At 43.8% G+C, this 22,741-nt stretch overlaps 1 protein-coding gene across 1 annotated transcript in view; it reads right to left on the reverse strand.

Moving 5' to 3' along the window:
- The window catches only part of zfpm2a (zinc finger protein, FOG family member 2a), a 1,018,220-nt gene that overhangs the window by 318,852 nt on the left and 676,627 nt on the right, over window positions 1–22,741 (reverse strand). The gene's annotated exons all lie outside the window — the stretch shown is intronic.

The following is a 22,741-nucleotide window of genomic DNA, read 5'->3' on the forward strand; positions in this document are numbered from 1 at the left end:
TGCAGGGGCCCTGGCAGAAATATTTAAAATGTTGCTGTCTACAGGTGAAGTACCGGAGGATTGGAGAGTGGCTCATGTTGATCCGTTGTTTAAAAAAGGATCGAAAAGTAATCCGGGAAATTATAGGCCAGTAAGTTAACGTCGGTAGTAGGTAAGTTATTGGAGGGAGTACTAAGAGACAGAATCTACAAGCATTTGGATAGACAGGGACTTCTAGGGAGAGTCAACATGGCTTTGTGCGTGGTAGGTCATGTTTGACCAATCTATTGGAGTTTTTCGAGGAGGTTACCAGGAAAGTGGATGAAGTGGATATTGTCTACATGGACTTCAGTAAGGCCCTTGACAAGGTCCCGCATGGGAGGTTAGGTAGGAAAATTCAGTTGCTAGGTATACATGGAGAGGTGGTAAATTGGATTAGACATTGGCTCAACGGAAGAAGCCAAAGAGTGGTAGTAGAGAATTGCTTCTCCGAGTGGAGGTCTGTGACTAGTGGTGTGCCACAGGGATCAGTGCTGGGTCCATTGTTATTTGTCATCTATATCAATGATCTGGATGATAATGTGGTAAATTGGATCAGCAAATTTGCTGATGATACAAAGATTGGAGGTGTAGTAGACAGTGAGGAAGGTTTCAGAGCCTGCAGAGGGACTTGGACCAGCTGGAAAAATGGGCTGAAAAATGGCAGATGGAGTTTAATACAAACAAGTGTGAGGTATTGCATGTTGGAAGGACAAACCAAGGTAGAACATACAGGGATAATGGTAAGGCACTGAGGAGTGCAGTGGAACAGAGGGATCTGGGAATACAGATACAAAATTCCCTAAAAGTGGCGTCACAGGTAGATAGGGTCGTAAAGAGAGCTTTTGGTACATTGGCCTTTATTAATCAAAGTATTGAGTATAAGAGCTGGAATGTTATGATGAGGTTGTATAAGGCATTGGTGAGGCCGAATCTGGAGTATTGTGTTCAGTTTTGGCCACCAAATTACAGGAAGGATATAAATAAGGTTGAAAGAGTGCAGAGAAGGTTTACAAGGATGTTGCCAGGACTTGAGAAACTCAGTTACAGAGAAAGGTTGAATAGGTTAGGACTTTATTCCCTGAAGCGTAGAAGAATGAGGGGAGATTTGATAGAGGTATATAAAATTATGATGGATATTGATAGAGTGAATGCAAGCAGGCTTTTTCCACTGAGGGAAGGGGAGAAAAAAACCAGAGGACATGGGTTAAGGGTGAGGGGGGAAAAGTTTAAAGGGAACATTAGGGGAGGCTTCTTCACACAGAGAGTGGTGGGAGTATGGAATGAGCTGCCAGACGAGGTGGTAAATGCGGGTTCTTTTTTAACATTTACGAATAAATTGGACAGATACATGGATGCGAGGTGTATGGAGGGATATGGTCCATGTGCAGGTCAGTGGGACTAGGCAGAAAATGGTTTGGCACAGCCAAGAAGGGCCAAAAGGCCTGTTTCTGTGCTGTAGTTTCTATGGTTCTATGGATGCACTCAGTTAATATACTCTCCACTACATATCTATAATAGTTTCTCAAAGCTTTAGATGTCATGCCAAATCTCCGCAGACTCCTAAGGAAGTGGAGGCGCTAAGGAACATATGAGTTGCATTGTAAGTTAGTTATATTTCAGTGCAAGAAATGCTTTAGATAAGGCAAATGAGCTCAGGACATGCACCAGCAAATGGAATTATGATATCGTAGACATTCATGAGACTTGGTTGAGGAGGGGCAGGTCTGGCAGCTCTGTATTCTGAGGTTCTGTTCTTTTAGATGTGATAGATCAGGAGGAATGTTGTTACTAGTCAGGGAAAATGTCATAGCAGTGCTCTGTCAGAACAGACTGGAAAACTCGTCTAATGAGGCATTATGGGTGGAACTGAGGAATAATAAAGGTATGACCATGTTAATGGGGCTACATTATAGACCATCCAACAGTTCACAGGATTTAGAGGAACAAATCTGTAGAGAGATCACAGGCAGTTGCAAGAAATATAAGGCTGTTACAGTAAGTGATCTTAACTTTCCACATATTGACTGGGAATCCTGTACTGTAAAAGGACTATGTGTTATAGAATTTTGTCGAAAATGTTCAGGAAAGTTTCCTTAATCAGTACATAGAAGTCAATACTTGATCCCCTTTTAGGGAATGAGGCAGGGCAGGTGACAGAAGTTTGTGTAGGAGAACATTTTGCATCTAGTGATCATAATGCCACTAGTTTCAAGGTAACTATGGAAAAGGATAGGTCTAGTCCTTGGGTTGAGATTCTAAATTGCAGAAAGTCTCTGAAACTCTGTGACAGTCGGCTGTTGATAGCAGGGGGTATGTGTAGTACTGGCTAATAATGGTACCATCTCTCTTAGACAATAGAAAGGCTAGTGCTAGTCGATAACCCCAAAGGTGAAGAAATATTCTAAAGGAAGGATGAAGCAACTGTGGCTGACAAGGGAAGTTAAAGACTGCATAAAAGCAAAAGAGTGGGCATTTAATAATGCAAAAAATAGTGGCAAGTTTGAGATTGAGAAGCTTTTAAAAACTAACAGAAGGCAACTAACAAAGCCATAGGGAGATAAAAGATCAAACGTGAAGGCAAGCTAGACAATAATGTAAAACCAAATGTTTTTACTGATCTATAAAGAGTGAAAGAGAGGTGAGAGTGGATATTGGACTACTGGAGAGGTAGTAATGGTGGATAAAGAAATAGCAGATTAACTTAAGAAGTATTTTGTATCAGTCTTTGCTGTGGAAGTCACTAGCAGTATGCCAGAAATTTGAGAGTGTCAGCGGGCAGAAGTGAATGTAGTTGCTATTACTAAGGAAAAGGTGCTTGGAAAGCTGAAAGGTCTGAAGGTAGATAAGTCACCTAGACCAGAGATTGTGCAGGCATTAGTAATGATCTTTCAAGAATCACTAGATTCTGGAATGATTCTGGAGCACTGAAAAATTGCAAATATCACTCTATTCTTTAAGAAAGCAGGGAGGAAGAAGAAACCAATCGGTCTATAAGACCAATTAGCCTGACTTCAGTGGTTGGGAAGATATTGGAGTCCATTATTAAGGATGAGATTTTGGGGTACTTGGAGACACATGATAAGGTAGGTAAAAGTCATCATGGTTTCCTTAAAGGAAACCTTCCCTGACAAATCTATTGGAATTCTTTAAGGAAATAACAGGCAGGATAAACAAAGGAGAGTCAGTGGACCTAGACACTAGACATACAGAGTTCCAGACAGGTGGCTTTCTCACTGCTGAGTCCATTGGCTTGTTAGCAAGGGGCGTGAGCTGAAGGTAAGGAACAATGTTATTCAACTTAGGAATATTGTGTCAACCAATCAGGATGGTGGAATTGGGAGAAGGTTCAAGAGAATGCTGGCGAAGAGGTTTTTGCAACGAACACTGGCGTGGGTCGAGGTCTTTTTGGTGGGAGCTGGGAGAAGACAGGAGGGAAGGTGGCTGAGGATGCCGTCCCTGTTGCACAAAGTGCTTTGTGCAGATGAAAGGCTTCAAGGAGGAAGGACTGATACTCCCATGGGGCAGCCTGTTAGTTCAAGATGGATTTCGAGCAACATTCAGAAGGTGTTGTGTGCTTTCACGCAGACCATGGGTCCACCACGAGTTAAAGACAACTTTAAGATGAGCTCCTACTTATGTGCACATTTGGACTGGGTTAACTGTAATGGGCCCTTTTCATTTTTTCTTTTCTTTTTCCTAACTGTTCGTTAAAGCTGAAATTTGTAAATACAATTTCTTTATAATTGTATGTGGTGTACAACCTGTTACTTCTTCCCGACGGGTAATTGCAAGTGGGCAGCATTTACAGAGTATTCCCTCAGATCGGGGTGCAGGTGGTCAAAGCGTCCTGGCTCTCAAGTCTGGTGGGACCCAAGTCATATTGACCCTAGACGTACGGAGTACGAGACAGGTGGTTTTTTCACTGCTGAGTCCATTGACTTGTTAGTGAGGGGCTAACTAGCCACGTTTCTAGAGAAGCCCGGTAAAAAGGGGTTTCATTTGGATTGTCAGAAGGCCTTTGACAAGGTGCCGGACATGAGATTGCTTAACAAGGTAAGAGCCCATGGTATTACAGAAAAGATACTGCATGGATAGAAGATTGGCTGATCGGTAGAATTCACAGGTTCTGGGAATAAAGGGGGCCTATTTTGGTTGGCTGCTGGTGACTAGTCGTGTTCCACAGGGATCAGCGTTGGGACCACTTCTTTGCACATTTTATGTCAATAATTTGTATGAAGGAATTCATGGTTTTGTGTCCAAGTTACAAGATGATACAAAGATAGTTGGAGGGACAGGTAATGTTGAGGTAGCAGAGAGTCTTCAAAAGGACTTGGACAAAATAGGGGAATGGCAAAGAAGTGGCAAATGGAATATAGTGTTGGGAAGTGTACGGTCATACACTTTGGTAGAAGGAATAAAGGCATAGATTATTTTCTAAATGGGCAGAAAATTCAAAAATCAGAGGTGCAAAGGGACTTGAGAGTTCTTGTGCAGGATTTCCTAAAGGTTAACTTGCAGGTTGAGTCAGTAGTAAGGTAGGCAAATGCAATGTTAGCATTGATTTCAAGAGGACCAGAATATAAGAGGAAGGACTTAATACTGAGGCTTTATAAGGCATTGGTCAAACTGTACTGTGAACACTTTTGGGCCCCTTAGGCCCAAAAGGATAAAGCTGGCATTTGGAGATGGACCAGAGGAGGCTCACGAGTATGATTCTGGGAATGGAAGGGTTAACATATAGGGAGCATTTGATGGCTTTGGGCCTGTCCTCACTGTCGAATGAGGAGGGGATTTCATTGAAACCTATCGAATATTGAAAGGACTAGATAGAGAGGATGTGGAGCCGTTCAGGGCCAGGAGACACAGTCTCAGAATAGAGGGGCATCCATTTAGAACAGAGATGAGGAGGCATTTCTTTAGTCAGAGGGCAATGAAATCCATAGAATTCATAAAGTTATCAGTTGATTAGACTGTTAGATTGTTGGAAATCAAAACAATAACTACAGATGTTGGAAATTTTAAAATGAACACAAAATTCTGGTGGCACTCAGCAGCATCTTTGAAAAGAGAAAAGGAGTTAATATTTCCGGTTGAAGATCCTGCTTCAGGTGGATTAAAATACAGATGATATGATTAAACTCCTCTGAAGGCAAAAATTTATGCCATTGAGGTGATGTAGAAACATAGAAAATAGGTGCAGGAGTAAGCCATTCGGCCCTTCGAGCCTGCACCGCCATTCAGTATGATCATGGCTGATCATCCAACTCATGATGTGCGCTACTCAATGCAAGTTGCCTCACTAAAAGTTACTAATGCGAGCTGCCAGGATCATATGATGTAACCTTGATGGAAATCTTTTTAGAATCCTTTCAGACATGGCATTTCTGCAGTCATGCTCTTTGAAGCCTATCACTCATGACATCCTAATCAAACACAAAACACTAATTTAGCAATGTTTGGTGCCTGGCTGAGGTATTGCTGCAAGTTAGTGAAGTAGTGTGATCTCTCGAGTTGAGTATGATGTTTTCCCAAAGGGGTTGTCTATTGATGGGTCCTCAACTGGCTGCAGAGGCCGATTCAGAACCCATGTATCCAGGATGTTAGAGTGGATTCTCTTAATGGAGAATGCTTGTGTGTGACATAGTCACATTATGACATCCTCCTTCCTTAATCTTCAGCATTAAGGTGGAATTTTTATTCCCTCCTCTTATGGGGTGCCATGCCATGTGAAGGAAATATTTACCACATCTTTGTATCCTTTGTCTATTATTCACTTGCTGAAAGAATGTCTGTGGACGTAGATTTACAGTGGTGTGAGCTACGTGAGGTGCTCTGTGAGAATGAGAGGCAAGTCCTGAGAATCTACTGATTATTAAAGTGTCCCAGAAGCAAACTTGATGAAACTCTCTCCTAGTTCAAAGTTCAAAGTACGTGTACAGTATACAATCTCGAGATTCGTCATCTTGCAGGCAGCCACAAAACAAAGAAACAGCATAATATAGGCAAACAACAGGAATTCTGCAGATGCTGGAAATTCAAGCAACACACATCAAAGTTGCTGGACTGACGAAGGGTCTCGGCCTGAAACATCGACTGTGCCTCTTCCTAGAGATGCTGCCTGGCCTGCTGTGTTCACCAGCAACTTTGATGTGTGTAGCATAATATAGACATCCGTTATTCTCATGAGACCATGGATTTGCGCCTTGGGAAGTTTCCAGGGCGCAGGCCTGAGCGAGGTCGTATGGAAGACCAGCAGTTGCCCATGCTGCAAGTCTCCCCTCTCCATGTCACCGATGTTGTCCAAGGGAAGGGCATTAGGACCCATACAGCTTGGCACCGGTGTCGTCGCAGAACAATGTGTGGTTAAGTGTCTTGCTCAAGGACACACATGCTGCCTCAGCCAAGGCTCGAACTAGTGACCTTCAAATCACTAGATGAACGCCTTAACCACTTGGCCACGCGCCAACACAAGGAACAGCATAGAACTCATCTTTAAAAAACCCACAAAAAGACCATCAAATGTGTGAGAAAAGAACAAATTACGCAAACAAATAACATATAGAACATTAAACATCGAAATGCAGAGTTTCCAAAAGTGAGTCCACAGCCATGAGTCGCCGAGCAGAGTGACTCAGTCAGTTCAGCGCTGTGTTAATTGTTGCAGGCCACAGCCGCAGACCCAGTTCTCGATCAAATCGTGCAACTAGTGAAGCACATTCACTGCTGAGGACACTAATCATCAAACCACAGTTGAAAGTGAGTCTACAGTTGGAGAAGGAAGTCTGAGAATCGGAGCGGGAGTGCGGAGGAAGCCATTTTGAATTTTTTCAGGTTTTTTTCATCGGCGTTCAGAGAGGCGGGACTGCGCAGGCGTGTGACGTCGGGCAGTGAAGTGCGGAGGATTTAAAAGGCCAGAAATCCTGATTCGGGTTTAACTCGGAGAAGGAAGTCTCAGAATTGGAGCCGAAGTGCGGAGGAAGCCATTTTGAATTTTTCGGTTTTTTTTCATTGGCATTCAGAGAGGCAGGACTGCGCAGCCATGTGACATCGGGCAGTGAAGTGCGGAAGATTTAAAAGGACAGAAATCCTGATTCGGGTTTAATTCAGAGAAGGAAGTCTGAGAATCGGAGCGGGAGTGCGGAGGAAGCCATTTTGAATTTTTCAGTTTTTTTCATCGGCGTTCAGAAAGGCAGGACTGCGCAGGCGTGTGACATCGAGCAGTGAAGCGTGGAAGATTTAAAAGGAACACAGCCTTATACAGCGGGCAGCGGAGTGAGCCGGGAGCAGAGTGAAGGCTTAAGGGCTTTGGCTCAACGGGCTTAGGCAGAAACGGGTGAGGTGAGGAACGTTTGGTATTCATTTTTTGTTGTTATTTGAGGAGAGGGAGAAGTATGAGTGTGAAGGCATCTTGTTGTTCTCAGTGCCGGATGTGGGAGGTCATGGAGTCTCCCAGCCTCCCGGACGTCCACATCTGCGCCAGGTGCACCAAGATGCAGCTCCTAAGAGACCGCATTAGGGAATTGGAGCTGCAGCTCGATGACTTCCATCTGGTCAGGGAAAGTGAGGAGTTGAAAGAGAGGATTTACAGGCAGGAGGTCACACCGGGGCCACAGGAGGCAGACAAGTGGGTCACGGTTAGGAGGGGGAAGAGGAGGAGTCAGGTAATAGAGAGTACTCCAGTGGCTGTGCCCCTTGACAATATGTACTCCTGTTTATGAGTACTGTTGGGGGGACAGCTTACCTGGGGGAAGCAACAGTGGCTGTGCCTGTTGGATTAGATACTTAGACTCTTAGGCACAGAGTCCGGCCATATAGCTCAGAAAGGTAGGGAAAGGAAGAGGAAGAGGAGGGAAGCAGTAATAGGGGACTCAATAGTTAGGGGGTCAGATAGGTGGTTGTAACATCCTTGGTCTGAATGCTCCTGATCTCTGTCCCCTGCCTATCCTTCCTCACACACTGTCTACTAGCTTTCTCTATTTGTGAACTAACCTCCTCTCTCCTAGTCTCTTTAATTTGATTCCCACCCCACATTCTAGTTTAAAGTCACCTCAGTAGTCCTCGCAAATCTCCCTGCCAGGATATTGGTCCCCCTAGGATTCAAGTGTAACCTGTCCTTTTTGTACAGGTCACACCTGCGCCAAAAGAGGTCCCAATGATCCAAAAACTTGAATCCCTGCCCCCTGCTCCAATCCTTCAGCCACGCATTTATCCTCCACCTCATTGCATTCCTCCTCTCACTGTCGCGTAGCACAGGCAGTAATCCCGAGATTATTACCTTTGCGGTTCTTTTTCTCAATTCCCTTCCTAACTCCCTATATTCTCCTTTCAGGACCTCTCCTCTTTTCCTACCTATGTCATTGGTACCTATATGTACCACGACCTCTGGCTCCTCTCCCTCCCACTTCAGGATATCTTGATCGCAATCAGAAACATCCCGGACCCTGGCATCAGGGAGGCAAACTACCATCCGGGTCTCTGGACTGCGTCCACAGAATCGCCTATCTGACACCCTGCTATTTCCACACTAACTTCCCTCAAGGTCCTAGGAAATATCTTGTCCTGACCTGGAGACTTATCCACTTTTATATTCCTTAAAAGGGCCAGTACTTCCTCTTCTTTTATCGTCATACTTTCCATAACTACCCTTCTTGTTTCCTTTACCTTACACAATTCAATATCCTTCTTCTTAGTGAATACTGAAGAAAAGAAATTGTTCAAAATCTCCCCCATCCTTTTGGTTCCGCACATAGCCGTCCACTCTGATTCTCTAAGGGACCAATTTTATTCCTCACTATCCTTTTGCTATTAATATAACCATAGAAACCCTTTGGATTTATTTTCACCTTACTTGCTAAAGCAGCCTTGTATCTTCTTTTAGCTTTTCTAATTTCTTTCTTAAGATTCTTTTTACATTCTTTATATTCCTCTATCCCTCTGTTCTACAGCATTCTTCAATGCCCTACCATTTACCATGTTAGTTAGGTTTTTATTCTTTGGAGCGTAGAAGGTTGAGAGGGAACTTGATGGAGGTGTTTAAAATTATGAGGGGGATTTATAGAGTTGATTTGGATAGGCTTTTTCCATTGAGAATGAGGGAGATTCAAACAAGAGGACATGAGTTCAGAGTTAAAGGGCAAAAGTTTAGGGATAACATGAGGGGGAACTTTACTCAGAGAGTGGTAGCTGTGTGGAACGAGCTTCCAGCAGAAGTGGTTGAGGCAGGTTCGATGTTGTCATTTAAAGTTAAATTGAATAGATATATGGACAGGAAAGGAATGGAGGGTTATGGGCCGATTGCAGGTCGGTGGGACTAGGTGAGAGTAAGAGTTCGGCATGGACTCGAAGAGCCGAGGTGGCCTGTTTCCGTGCTGTAATTGTTTTATAGTTATATAGTTATACAGTCAAAAGCTATGAGCCATGAGCCGCAGAGCTGATTGACCCTTGCAGCGTGGGACCCGAGACTCCTGCACCATCTGCGGGCAGACCTGTCAAATGCAGGACACACGTTTACTTTCTGCTCTCATCCTCATCGATTTTAACCTTGCTCAACACTTAAATAAATGTGTTGTAATGGAGCAGACCACAGGTTTGTATTCTGCCATTAGAAATCGATGCAGCGACGGCTGTAGCTACGCTGTACACCGAATCCTCCAGGAGATTGCAGAAGTGCTAATTCATTCAGTCTGCCCAAAATTTGATTCTTAAAAGGGAAATTACAGGCTGCAATCAATCCCAGTTCAAAAGAAGTATATTTAGAACAAGAAGAAGTGTATCCAGTAGTTTTGTATGCTGTCTGCAAGATGTCAGCATTGGTCACTGGTGCCATCTTATCAGATCTCATTATCCACAGAGACACTACCTGATTCTCTTGTTGACCTTCCTCATCAAGCTCACCCTCAGGAGTTTGTAAACTTTCAAGATACATGGGGTTGACTGTTCAAAAATTCCTCAATGGTCACCAATGATGTGCAGATTGAAGGAGGCATGCCTGTAATTCATGAACAGCTGCACATTCTGAAGAACAAACAAATGAGACACAAGTATAGTCCACACTTTGGGAAAGCCAACAAAAAGTTGTCAAATCCACATGCTCATTGAGCCGGTTCCTCATCAAGAAAGGAAAATTGGAAGAAGTTCCTTCTCCTGGGGAATAGAGTTTCACTGACCACCTAAATATTGCATGAGCAGCAAACCATGAGGTAAAGCATATGAAACCTGCTGGTTTCCTTGGCTGCATAAGTCTAGCGAAGACACACTCCGGTTCTGCTAAACCTGTGAGATTGAGATGGCTCTCCCACCCCAAACCCTGGTTTGTGTAGATGCTGGGTACTTTGCAACCCTGTTACAACTCAGTGTCAAGAAACAACAGATAACACACTGTGTACGATTAAAGGAATTATATTTATGAATCTTAACTAAAGGGTTAGTAAAGAAAAGAAAGAAAAAACAAAAAGGGCCCATTATAATTAAACTGTCAAATGTGCACCAGTTGGAACTCAAGTCACCATCCTCAGTTGATCTCATTGCTCGGCTCCAATGGGATCATGATCTCCCCACCTGGTCGTATCCTACGACTGGTTCTCTTTTCATCTCCCGCTGAAGAAAGGACCCAGCTCACATTCCAAAGCATCCATTATTTCTAACCATAACCCAAACACTGCTTCTGTACAAGACCACTAGCAGTGAAACCTTTCCCAGGATATTACGAACAGATAGGAGTAAGGTGCTGGTGCAGTGTAAACACTATGGCACTTGCGGAATTTAAATTCAGCTAATTTAAACAGGAGGAAAAAATTTGCTATCCTCACTCTGTCTGGCCCATATGGGACTCAAGACCAGGAGAAAGTTAATTAACTTTTAACTGCCCCCAGGCTGCCAAGTTCTCTCAAGTTGTCATGTTCAGACAGAAAAAGGGTAAAAAAAAATAGAGGCAGAGTGACAAAACGCCAATGACCTTGATATCAAATTCAGCAAAGTCCTCCACACTGACGTTTGTGGACTGGTGTTGCAATTAGAAGAACTGTCCCATAAACCAATAAAGCAACAGTCTTGCATTGTAGTCACCAAGTCATTCTTTCAGCATCAGACTCTTCCACAAGGCTCTACTTACTTTACATTTATGACTGTGTGGCTAAGCACACTTCCAACGCCATATTCAAGTTTGCTGACAACATCGCTGTTGCAGGCCAAACCAAAGGTGGTGATGATTCAGCATATTGGTGGGAGACTGAAAATCTGACCGAGTGGTGCCACAACAACTCAGTGTCAGCAAGACCAAAGAACTGATTATTGACTTCAGAAGAAAACCGGAGGTCCATGAGCCAGTCCTCATTGGAGGATCAGATGTAGAGAGGGTCAGCAACTTTAAATTCCTTGGTGTTATTATTTTGGAGGATTTCTCCTAGGTGTAGCACCTAAGTGCAATTATGAAGAAAGCACGGCAGTGCCTTTACTTCCTTAGGAGTCTGTGAAGATTCAGCATAACTTCTAAAACTTTGACAAATTTCTCTAGATGTGTCGTGAGGAGTATATTGACTGGCTACATCACAACCTGGTATGGAAACACCAATGCACTTGAACGGAAAATCCTGCAAAAAGTAATAGATATGACCCAGTCCATCACGGGTGGAGTCCTCCCCACCACTGAGATCATCTATACGAAACGTTGTCGCAGGAACGCAGCATCTATCATCAGGGATCCTCACCACCCTGGACATGCTCTTCTCACTGCTGCCATGAGCAAGAAGGTCCAGGAGCCTCAGCACTCACACCACCAGGTTCAGGAACAGTTACTACCCTTCAACCATCTGGGTCTTGAACCAAAGGGAATAACTTCACTCAAACTTTGCTTGCACCATCAATGAAATATTCCCATACCCAACAGACTCACTTTCAAGGACTCTTCATCTCATATTCTTGATATTTATTGCTTCCTTTTCTATTTGCACAATTTGTTGTCTTTGGCACACACTGGTTGAATGCCCAAGCTGATGCAGTATTTTATTGATTTTGTTATGGTTATTATTCTATAGATTTATTGAGTAAGCCCACAAGACAATGAAGCTCAGGGTTGCATATGGTGACATATATATACTTAGATAATAAATTAATTATGTAGCCTCCTGGTAAGCCTCAGGCTCGCTCAACTCGCTTTTGTCTAGGGGGAGCAGCCTTCGGCCCCACCAAACTGGGTAATCAAGTTTGTGTGGATACTGTGTGATGTACCCCACCCCACCAAATAACAGACAATACTCCATATGTGATCTTACTGGAACTACGTATTTAATAGAGATAAAGTATAAAAGGAAAATAAAAGGTACCAAACTTATCAAAGTTCAACCACTTCATGCACAACAGTTGGAGCTCAATTAATGGAGTCTTCTTTCCACCATTCGATCCCCTCCGACCCCCTCAACCATCGCCTGGGACCAACCATGGTGGTCGATCAGATGCTCCACACGAGTCTATCTTCGACTCCTCTCCTCGCCGAAGACCCTGGGCCTCGGACTCCCACTCGGGGACGGTCCCGCCGCCCAGGGTCACAGTATCGCGTCTCTTCTCTCTGTCCCCATCGCGCCTTCTCCCCCAAAGCCCGTGAACAATAGCTTACAGACACACAAGAAAGAATAACATCTATCCCAATTGGTTAGCAAATGAATACAATTCTCTTTATAACCCAAACAAGCTGCTAGAGAGAGAACTTTCTCAGCAGTTAACATAACAGAGAAGCCATTTTGATTAGCCTCGGCAGTAACATAAAAGAAGAAACCCCTTACAATTACTTTAAATTACAATACCTGAGTATGTCCTGTCAGATGCATCAGAGCTGAAAGTGTAATGGTTTACAGGTGGAAGTGAATGATCTTGGAAATCTTTAACATTGACTCCAAACCAATTTAAGGTCAAAAGTGGGCTGCTGAGTTTAAATCCTGAAACTCCCTCCCCAGCAGCATTGTAAAATCAACTCTACCACAAAGACAAAGCAGCTCATGAAGATGACTCACCAGCATCCCGACTGCATTCGGAATGGACATACCAATGATGCCCACATCATGACAATTAAATGTTACAAACAAAAGCAATGGAAATCTGGAATGTTCAACACTGGCAAACCAGCTCAAGCACATATCTCTGGCTGGATAATTGCCTGGGTTTATCACAATTTAGACAGAAGCAAAGACTATATTCTGGTAGAATCTTCAAACGTGAGCACTTAACTGCTTCCTATGACCATTTTCAGCATTCATTATACAGGAAGCTTCGTGCGGTTGACACGAAGCTGGGTGGCAGTGTTAGCTGTGAGGAGGATGCTAAGAGGATGCAGAGTGACTTGGATAGGTTGGGTGGGTGGGCAAATTCATGACAGATGCAATTTAATGTGGATATATGTGAAGTTATCCACTTTGGTGGCAAAAACAGGAAAACAGATTATTATCTGAATGGTGGCCGATTAGGAAAAGGGGAGGTGCAACGAGACCTGGGTGTCATTATACACCAGTCATTGAAAGTGGGCATACAGGTACAGCAGGCGGTGAAAAAGGCGAATGGTATGCTGGCATTTATAGCGAGAGGATTCGAGTACAGGAGCAGGGAGGTACTACTGCAGTTGTACAAGGTCTTGGTGAGACCACACCTGGAGTATTGTGTGCAGTTTTGGTCCCCTAATCTGAGGAAAGACATCCTTGCCATAGAGGGAGTACAAAGAAGGTTCACCAGATTGATTCCTGGGATGGCAGGACTTTCATATGAAGAAAGACTGGAAAAACTGGGCTTGTACTCGTTGGAAGTTAGAAGATTGAGGGGGGATATGATTGAAACGTATAAAATCCTAAAGGGATTGGACAGGCTAGATGCAGGAAGGTTGTTTCCGATGTTGGGGAAGTCCAGAACAAGGGGTCACAGTTTGAGGATAAAGGGGAAGCCTTTTAGGACCGAGATTAGGAAAAACTTCTTCACACAGAGAGTGGTAAATCTGTGGAATTCTCTGCCACAGGAAACAGTTGAGGCCAGTTCATTGGCTATATTTAAGAGGGAGTTAGATATGGCCCTTGTGGCTACGGGGATCAGGGGGTATGGAGGGAAGGCTGGGGCGGGGTTCTGAGTTGGATGATCAGCCATGATCATAATAAATGGCGGTGCAGGCTCGAAGGGCCGAATGGCCTACTCCTGCACCTATTTTCTATGTTTCTATATTTCTATGAAATGTTTAAAATAGCATTGATATCCTTAGACTGGAAGTGCTCACAATCACATCATACACGAGGTTGACACCATTTCAAAGCTGCGATATAAAGCAAGGCAACAATTTTCTGAGCTAAGTGACTGGTTCTTCAATCAGGGAACCATCGCAGACCATTGTTTAGACATCTACAGAGTTCACATCTCTTTTTTTAAGCCTGGGATGAGAAAGTCTGGTCCTGAGGGTTGAGGGTCTGAAGCTTACCTATCTTTATTATTTTTAATTTATTTACATCATTTTTTCAAGTCTCAGATTCTGACTAAATGTTTGTTTCTTGGGAATCAGAATCAGTTTAACATCACGGGCGTATGTCATGAAGATTATTGTTATGTGGCAGTAGCACATTGCAATACATAATCATAGAAACTGTAAGTTACAGTAAGTGTGTATAATATATACATATATATATAATAGCGGCAGTGAGGTAGTGTTCAGGGGTTCAATATCCATTCAGAAATCTGATGGCAGAGGGGAAAAAGCTCTTCCCGAATCGTTGACTGTGTGCCTTCAGGCTCCAGTACCTCCTCCCTGATAATAGCAATGAGAAGAAGACATGTCTTGGGTGATGAGAGTCCTTAATGATGGATGCCGCCTTTTTGAGGCACTGATCCTTGAAGATGTCCTGGATACTATGGGGCCTAGTGCCCATGATAGAAACATAGAAACATAGAAAATAGGTGCAGGAGTAGGCCATTCGGCCCTTCGAGCCTGCACCGCCATTTATTATGATCATGGCTGATCATCCAACTCAGAACCCAGCCTTCCCTCCATACCCCCTGACCCCTGTAGCCACAAGGGCCATATCTAACTTCCTCTTAAACATAGCTAATGAACTGGCCTCAACAGTTTGCTGTGGCAGAGAATTCCACAGATTCACCACTCTCTGTGTGAAGAAGTTTTTCCTAACCTCGGTCCTAAAAGGCTTCCCCTCTATCCTCAAACTGTGACCCCTCGTTCTAGACCTCCCCAACATCGGGAACAATCTTCCCGCATCTAGCCTGTCCAATCCCTTTAGGATCTTATACGTTTCAATCAGATCCCCCCTCAATCTTCTAAATTCCAACGAGTACAAGCCCAGTTCATCCAGTCTTTCTTCATATGAAAGACCTGCCATCCCAGGAATCAATCTGGTGAACCTTCTTTGTACTCCCTCTATGGCAAAGATGTCTTTCCTCAGATTAGGGGACCAAAACTGCACACAATACTCCAGGTGTGGTCTCACCAAGGCCTTGTACAACTGCAGTAGTACCTCCCTGCTCCTGTACTCGAATCCTCTCGCTATAAATGCCAGCATACCGTTCGCCTTTTTCACCGCCTGCTGTACCTGCATGCCCACTTTCAATGACTGGTGTATAATGACACCCAGGTCTCGTTGCACCTCCCCTTTTCCTAATCGGCCACCATTCAGATAATAATCTGTTTTCCTATTTTTGCCACCAAAGTGGATAACTTCACATTTATCCACATTAAATTGCATCTGCCATGAGTTTGCCCACTCACCCAACCTATCCAAGTCACCCTGCATCCTCTTAGCATCCTCCTCACTGCTGACACTGCCACCCAGCTTTGTGTCATCCGCAAACTTGGAGATGCTGCATTTAATTCCCTCATCCAAGTCATTAATATATATTGTAAACAACTGGGGTCCCAGCACTGAGCCTTGCGGTACCCCACTAGTCACCGCCTGCCATTCTGAAAAGGTCCCGTTTATTCCCACTCTTTGCTTCCTGTCTGCTAACCAATTCTCCACCCACACCAATACCTTACCCCCAATACCGTGTGCTTTAAGTTTGCACACTAATCTCCTGTGTGGGACCTTGTCAAAAGCCTTTTGAAAATCCAAATATACCACATCCACTGGTTCTCCCCTATCCACTCTACTAGTTACATCCTCAAAAAATTCTATGAGATTCGTCAGACATGATTTTCCTTTCACAAATCCATGCTGACTTTGTCCGATCATTTCACCGCTTTCCAAATGTGCTGTTATCACATCCTTGATAACTGACTCCAGCAGTTTCCCCACCACCGACGTTAGGCTAACCGGCCTATAATTCCCCGGTTTCTCTCTCCCTCCTTTTTTAAAAAGTGGGGTTACATTAGCCACCCTCCAATCCTCAGGAACTAGTCCAGAATCTAACGAGTTTTGAAAAATTATCACTAATGCATCCACTATTTCTTGGGCCACTTCCTTAAGCACTCTGGGATGCAGACCATCTGGCCCTGGGGATTTATCTGCCTTCAATCCCTTCAATTTACCTAACACCACTTCCCTACTAACATGTATTTCGCTCAGTTCCTCCATCTCACTGGACCCTCTGTCCCTTACTATTTCTGGAAGATTATTTATGTCCTCCTTAGTGAAGACAGAACCAAAGTAATTATTCAATTGGTCTGCCATGTCCTTGCTCCCCATAATCAATTCACCTGTTTCTGTTTGCAGGGGACCTACATTTGTCTTTATCAGTCTTTTCCTTTTTACATATCTATAAAAGCTTTTACAGTCCGTTTTTATGTTCTCTGCCAGTTTTCTCTCATAATCTTTTTTCCCCTTCCTAATTAAGCCCTTTGTCCTCCTCTGCTGAACTCTGAATTTCTCCCAGTCCTCAGGTGAGCCACTTTCTCTGGCTAATTTGTATGCTACTTCTTTGGAATTGATACTATCCCTAATTTCTCTTGTCAGCCACGGGTGCACTACCTTCCTTGATTTATTCTTTTGCCAAACTGGGATGAACAATTGTTGTAGTTCATCCATGCAACCTTTAAATGCCTGCCATTGCATATCCACCGTCAATCCTTGAAGTGTCATTTGCCAGTCTATCTTAGCTAATTCACGTCTCATACCTTCAAAGTTACCCCTCTTTAAGTTCAGAACCTTTGTTTCTGAATTAACTACGTCACTCTCCATGTTAATGAAGAATTCCACCATATTATGGTCACTCTTACCCAAGGGGCCTCTCACGACAAGATCGCTAATTAACCCTTCCTCATTGCTCAAAACCCAGTCCAGAATAGCCTGCTCTCTAGTCGGTTCCTCGACATGTTGGTTCAAAAAACCATCCCGCATACATTCCAAGAAATCCTCTTCCTCAGCACCTTTACCAATTTGGTTCACCCAGTCTACATGTAGATTGAAGTCACCCATTATAACTGCTGTTCCTTTATTGCACACATTTCTAATTTCCTGTTTAATACCATCTCCGACCTCACTACTACTGTTAGGTGGCCTGTACACAACTCCCACCAGCGTCTTCTGTCCCATAGTGTTACGCAGCTCTACCCATATCGATTCCACATCTTCCCGGCTTATGTCCTTCCTTTCTATTGCGTTAATCTCTTTTTTAACCAGCAACGCCACCCCACCTCCCCTTCCTTCATGTCTATCCCTCCTGAATATTGAATATCCCTGAACGTTGAGCTCCCATCCCTGGTCACCCTGGAGCCATGTCTCTGTGATCCCAACTATATCATAATCATTAATAACAATCTGCACTTTCAATTCATCCACCTTATTACGAATGCTCCTTGCATTGACACATAAAGCCTTCAGGCGCTCTTTTACAACTCTCTTAGCCCTTTTTAATGCTTGCCCTGGATTTGTCGGCCTGCCACTTTTACTTTTCCCCTTTGTACTTTTTGCTTCTACGCTCACTTTACACCCCTCTGTCTCTCTGCACTGGTTCCCATCCCTCTGTTGTGAACTAACCTCCTCACACCTAGCCGCTTTAATTTGATTCCCACCCCCCAACCATTCTAGTTTAAAGTCACCTCAGTAGCCCCCGCTAATCTCCCTGCCAGGATATTGGTCCCCCTAGGATTTAAGTGTAACCCGTCCTTTTTGTACAGGTCACACCTGCGCCAAAAGAGGTCCCAATGATCCAAAAACTTGAATCCCTGCCCCCTGCTCCAATCCCTCAGCCACGCATTTATCCTCCACCTCATCGCATTCCTACTCTCACTGTCGCATGGCACAGGCAGTAATCCCGAGATTACTACCTTTGCGGTCCTTTTTCTCAACTCCCTTCCTAGCTCCCTATATTCTTCTTTCAGGACCTCATCCCTTTTCCTACCTATGTCATTGGTACCTATATGTACCAGGACCTCTGGCTCTTCACCCTCCCACTTCAGGATATCTTGGACACGATCAGAAATATCCCGGACCCTGGCACCAGGGAGGCAAACTACCATCCGAGTCTCTGGACTGCGTCCACAGAATCGCCTATCTGACCCCCTTACTATCGAGTCCCCTATCACAACTGCCCTCCTCTTCCTTGCCCTACCCTTCTGAGCTACAGGGCCAGACTCTGTGCCGGAGGCAGGGCCCCTGTCGCTTCCCCCGGGTAAGCTGTCCCCCCCAACAGTACTCAAACAGGAGTACCTGTTGTTAAGGGGCACAGCCGCCGGGGTACTCCCCATCACCTGCCTTTTCCCCTTCCCCCTCCTAACCGTGACCCACTTGTCTGCCTCCCGTGGCCCCGGCGTGACCACCTGCCTTCCACTCCTCTCTATCACCTCCTCGCTCTCCCTGACCAGACGAAGGTCATCGAGCTGCAGCTCCAGTTCCGTAACGCGGTCCCTTAGGAGCTGCATCTCGATGCACTTGGCGCAGATGTAGACGTCCGGGAGACTTGGAGACTCCAGGGCCTCCCACATCCGACATCGAGAACAGCAAACTGCCCTCACAGTCATAATGCCCCTCTCCTCAAATAGCAACAGAAAATGAATGTCAAACCTTCCTCGCCTCGCCCGCTTCCGCCTAAGCCCGGTGAGCCGAAGCCCTTAAGTCTTCACTCTGCTCCCGGCTCACTCCGCCGCCCGCAAACTACGCTGCCCGCTCTCTGAGGCTTTGTTCCTTTTAAATCTGCCGCGCTGCACTGCCCGACGTCACACGCCTGCGCAGTCCCGCCTCTCAGAAAGCCGTTGGAGAAAAAAAATAACGAAAATTTCAAAAATCTCTTTTTCGGCACTCCCACTCAGACTCTCAGACTCCTTCTTCGAATCAAATCCAAAGCAGGATGTCTGCCCTTTTAAATCTGCCGCGTTGCACTGCCCGACGTCACATGCCTGCGCAGTCCCGCCTCTCAGAAAGCCGTTGGAGAAAAAAAATAACGAAAATTTCAAAAATCTCTTTTTCGGCACTCCCACTCAGACTCTCAGACTCCTTCTTCGAATGGAGCTCATGATGGAGCACAACTTTCTGCAGCTTTTTTTGATCTTGTGCAGTGCCCCCCACACCGCTTCCCCCACACCAGACGGTGATGCAGTCAGTTAGCATGTCCTTTATATTATTCTCTACCACAGAATAATTATTAACATAGTAATTATTCAGCACCTACTTCATCTGCATTCATATCAACATTATTATTTAAGATGACTAATGTTGTTCTTGACTAACAATTTTACCTGATAAATCTACAAAAGCTCAGTTATATTGATTTTATATTGTATCTCACTTCCCTGTCATTAATACAAACACATGGATGCTGTGCAGACTTGAGAACATGAACTCTAGAAAAAGGTTGAACAGGTCAGGACTTCATTACCTGGAGCATAGGAGAATGAGGGGAGATTTGATAGAGGTATACAAAATATTAAGGGGTACAGATCAGGTAAATGCAGGCAGACTTTTTCCACTAAGGTTGAGTGAGACTAGAACTGGAGGTTAAGGGTGAAAGGTGAAATGTTTAAAGAGAGCATGAGGTGGAATTTCTTCACTCAGAGTGTGGAACGAGCAACCACAGAAGTGATGGATGTGGGTCTGATTTCAACATTTAAGAGAAATTTGCATAGATATACAGATGCGAGGGGTACGGAGGGCTATGGTCCAGGCGGAGGTTGTTGGGACTAGGCAGAATAATAGTTTGGCCGATGGATCTGTGTCTGGCTGATGTGTTCTACAACTTCTATGGTAATCCTATAGCCTCACCAAGTGTACAGACTTGTATTTCATTATGACAGATTCTTCCCCGCCACTCTACAAACTTCACTCTACCACCAATACTGCATGCACTCCTCCCAGTACGATCACTTGTCATTTAATAGTAATGCAGATAGATTGATAGATTTCCCTCCTCTGCTCTTAAAGCATCCTCCTCACCCCGATCCTATTCAGTCTGCTCCTCTTTCAGTTACGCAACTTCTCTTTTTCCACCTTTGCATACTATCCCTCAGCAGTCAATTCTGGCATCCTCTCTTTCACCACCGTTGAGGCAAACTCCCTCCTTAGTCTAGATGATCCAAATAATCCAAATAATTATTGAAATCCTCAGATAATACTCTTTTCCCAACAATTTCATTAGATTTCTGAAGTCCCTGCTTTTGTGTGACATTTATTTTTGCCTCAAGACATGAGGCTGAGTAGAATCTCTCTGTATTGCAATAGAAGTTGATCAGAAACTGAGCTGGGTCAGCCACATAAGCACTTTGACCAGGTTAGAGGCTGGATATCCTGTGCTGAGTGTTGGTACTCCATCCTGTTTCCACCATCCACAGAGCCCCATCCAGTAAGGTAATGGAATACTCTCTGTTTGCCTGAATAAACAAAGCTTGAATAACAATGAAGAGGTTTGGCCTCAATTAGGAAAAAATGCAACCTGTCATAATGATAACACATTCACAAAATAACACATTTGCATCACCTGTCAGCTCATCGCAGCTGTACTATGTACTATATAACAGCACTCCCCAAATGTATGAATCTTAATATCCTCCAAGGTCTTTAGGGGCATGAAAACATCATCACTTGTATTTTTCCCTACAGTCACACAACATACTGACTTGGAAATACATTGTTAGCCCTTCCTCATCACTGGTCTATGTTCTGGAACTCCAATCTCAACAGCACAGTGGAGTACATTCACCAGAAGAATTGTAGCAGTTATTAAGACATTAATTTCCCTTCTCAAAGGCAATCAGAGACAGTCAATAATCAAGACCATAAGATATCGGAGCAGAATTAGATCATGCTGGTTTGCCAGCAATACTTACATTAATTAAAAATATTATCTTTTCAAATCATTCTGTCCCATTTGTTTTGCCAATGCAAAGTTCAAATCAGCCAACAGTTATCTCCAGTATGGATCAGACAGGCTATGCACGAACAGGATATAGCAGGGGCATTTTCAATGGCTTTTAAAGTCAGCTATAAGCAGGCCAGGTAAGCATACGGGTGAATTGCATCAAACTCACAGAAAGTTACTCACAGTAACATGACACCCATACACCAACAATTAGGAAATATTCAAGGACACAGTCTTAATTCATAATCATATTCTGACAAAAGTAATACATTCATTTTAATATTATATTTGCAGTATAATAGCTATAAAGAAATGCCTTCAAATCTGCAATGTTGTAACAATACAGATTTGTGTATTCTAATATTCAACATAAAGACAAAGTGAATCAGCAATCTATTTATAATGACATAGCTTCAGTCAGCCAATCACATATAATTTACAGATAAGTCTTAAATGATAATGTTGTTATCGTGAATGTGCTCATTTTATTATGTAAACTTACATGAAAATATTTAATAATTAAGTATAGACTGGATGAACTGGGCTTGTACTCGTTGGAATTTAGAAGATTGAGGGGGGATCTGATTGAAACGTATAAAATCCTAAAGGGATTGGACACGCTAGATGCAGGAAGATTATTCCCGATGTTGGGGAAGTCCAGAACGAGGGGCCACAGTTTGAGGATAAAGGGGAAGCCTTTTAGTACCGAGATTAGGAAAAACTTCTTCACACAGAGAGTGATGAATCTGTGGAATTCTCTGCCACAGGAAACAGTTGAGGCCAGTTCATTGGCTATATTTAAGAGGGAGTTAGATATGGCCCTTGTGGCTATGGGGGTCAGGGGGTATGGCGGGAAGGCTGGGGCGGGGTTCTGAGTTGGATGATCAGCCATGATCATAATAAATGGCGGTGCAGGCTCGAAGGGCCGAATGGCCTACTCCTGCACCTATTTTCTATGTTTCTATGTTTCTATATTCACATTACAGTCAGCAAGAGATGACATCAATCATATAAGGACATAGATAAGATATAGTGTGGACAGAATGATTTTCTCCTTTTTATGTACGTATTTATCATCTCAGTTAAGAGTGTAAAATGTAGTCTTTGATATGGGACATGAACCAGTTTGTGGGGGGGGGCAATGTCCCACACCATAGGATGGAACGGAAGTTATACTGTTAATATAATTAAAACAAACATTGGATTGTAGTGCAAGGTGGAAGTCAGGTAATTATTTTCTTGCATAAGTAAAGACTTACAATTTTATATAACTCAACAACATCAGTGAGAAAGGGATTTATAATCTCATAATACAGTCTGACAATGAAATAAAACAACAATAGCTCAAGTAATCGTCACTGACTAGGACCACAAACTTTGCTTGCTTTATCGTGTTTTTACATATCAGATCATCTGCAACAGAATCTTCACTAAGACAGCAGATATTATCTGTTGACCTCTT

The sequence above is a fragment of the Mobula hypostoma genome, chromosome 1, assembly GCF_963921235.1.
Source record: "Mobula hypostoma chromosome 1, sMobHyp1.1, whole genome shotgun sequence".
Lineage (NCBI taxonomy): Eukaryota > Metazoa > Chordata > Chondrichthyes > Myliobatiformes > Myliobatidae > Mobula > Mobula hypostoma.